Raw genomic sequence first — 2,185 nt, forward strand, 5'->3', positions numbered from 1 at the left:
AACACCGATTTATAGCCCCTTGAACAATGAATTAAACCCATTCGATTAGCAACAAAAACTAATATTTAACAACCATTGTTTTCTTTTATTTCAAACATGCAGCAGACCAATTTCTCCACATATTACAGCACATTCAAATCAGCATTTACATGCTGGAACAATTTGTTTTCAAGCTGCAGTTTCCAGCAGTCATTTATGCATTTAATTGTCAAATTGTTACGTCACTACTAACAACTGAAACTTAGTAAGAATAACATAATATTTTAGCTGTTAGACTCAATTTATCAACCCCTAATCGGCATGAAAATAGAACCATTAATTTGTTCAAATTTTGGACAGCATAACGAAGGCACAAAATTGGACAGTAGTAATTTTTACAACTAATCAAAGAGCTTTTCTTTTCTACAACCCGCATTCATGCCTTCCAACCACAATCCATCATCATTTTTCTTTACAACAAAGTTAAAGATAGAGGGGAGCTTAGAAAGCTTACCAACTTAGGATACAACTCTTAAACAAGCTAAATCCTTAGTTTTCTTCAACATGCAAACTGTCTCCATTTTTCTTTTTGTTGCAGCCCTCTTCTTCTTCTTCGATGGATTACCGAGTTACTTGAAATTTCAGCTACCTAACTAGCTAAAATCATAGTTTTTCCTCCTTCTAGCCATCTTCTAAGCCAAAAATTAAAGCAACCCAACTTTCTTCTTCCTTCCTCAAGTCACGGCAATGGAGGAGCAAGGGTGAGACAACTTTGGTTTCTCCCCCCATTAACTAGTATTTTATTATTTCTCCCACAAAATTTTAACACAAAATGTTTACAATATGTTTTAACCCATAGCATGGCCGGCCACTACCTAACATTTTGGGTAATTTGACATGCAAGTACAAGCATTTCCTAACATGCATTAATAGATCCTTATAGATTAACCTATCACATTTCAAAAGTGTCACACATAAGTCCTATTTAATAAAATTCACTTTCAATTAACAAAATTCAAACATGCAATTTTCACACATGCATATATACATATAATAAGCATTAAGTATGACGGTTAATTATTTTTATGACTCGGTTTTGTGGTCCCGAAACCACTTTCCAACTAGGGTCACATTAGGGGTGTCACACTTTAGCCATTTATTTTTCGTGCAATTTAATTTAATTTTTTATTTATTAATTTACTTTTTCTTTCTCTTGATAGGTTTTTATAGTTTATGACTAGAAGAAACCCTTAATGACCACTACTTTTTGTCGAAGAAATCGATTGCACAGTTCGTAGAAACCAAAGAGAAATAAGGCAAAGCTTAAGATACACAGAGAACGAGCAAGAGGACGATAATCAAACCCCAACCGAAGAGATGGCTGAAAACCAAGACAATTAGCTACCTCTTGCAATTGCGGTTAATCAAAATCCTGCTCCACATACTATGTATGATTATGCTAAACCTAATTTAATAGGAACTGAGTCAAGTATAGTTAGGCCTGCTATTGCTGCGAATAACTTTGAACTAAAACCTAACACTATTCAAATGATACAACAATTTGTTCAGTTTGATGGTTTGTAGGATGAGGATCCAAACACCCACTTGGCAGATTTCCTGGAACTATGCGATACATTTAAAATCAATGGCATTTTTGATGATACCATACGCCTTCGGTTGTTTCCCTTTTCATTGAGGAACAAAGCTAAACAGTGGTTGAACTCGTTACCACGAGGGTCAATCACTACTTGGGAACAAATGACCAAAAAATTTCTTTTAAAATATTTTTCGCTGGCTAAAATGGCTAAATTACATAATGATATCTCTTCTTTTGTGCAGATGGATTTATAAATACTCTACGATGAATGGGAGAGATACAATGACCTTTTGAGAAGGTGCCCTCACCATGGGTTACCACTTTGGCTTCAGGTTCAAACATTCCATAATGGCCTGAATCCTTCGACTCGACAAATGGTTGATGCAGCTACTAGTGGAACCATCAACAATAAAACACCTGAAGATGCTTATGAGTTTATAGAGGAGATGTCACTGATTAACTATCAGTGGCAAGTCATGAGGACAAAACCAACGAAAATAGCCGGTGTTTATAACGTCGATTTAGTCACCATGCTCTCTAATCAAGTAGCACTCATGAATAAGAAAATTGATGGTTTTCTTAGTTCTTCATAGGTTCACCCAGTAATGT

General features: G+C 35.3%; 1 non-coding gene across 1 annotated transcript; it reads right to left on the reverse strand.

The window, feature by feature from the left end:
• Positions 1-1,786: 1,786 nt before the first annotated feature.
• Positions 1,787-1,892, reverse strand: LOC121205347 (small nucleolar RNA R71). The gene has a single exon (XR_005900428.1). It is a non-coding gene; the product is annotated as a small nucleolar RNA R71 (small nucleolar RNA).
• Positions 1,893-2,185: the final 293 nt, after the last annotated feature.

Source organism: Gossypium hirsutum, chromosome A08 (genome assembly GCF_007990345.1).
Source record: "Gossypium hirsutum isolate 1008001.06 chromosome A08, Gossypium_hirsutum_v2.1, whole genome shotgun sequence".
NCBI classification, from domain to species: domain Eukaryota; kingdom Viridiplantae; phylum Streptophyta; class Magnoliopsida; order Malvales; family Malvaceae; genus Gossypium; species Gossypium hirsutum.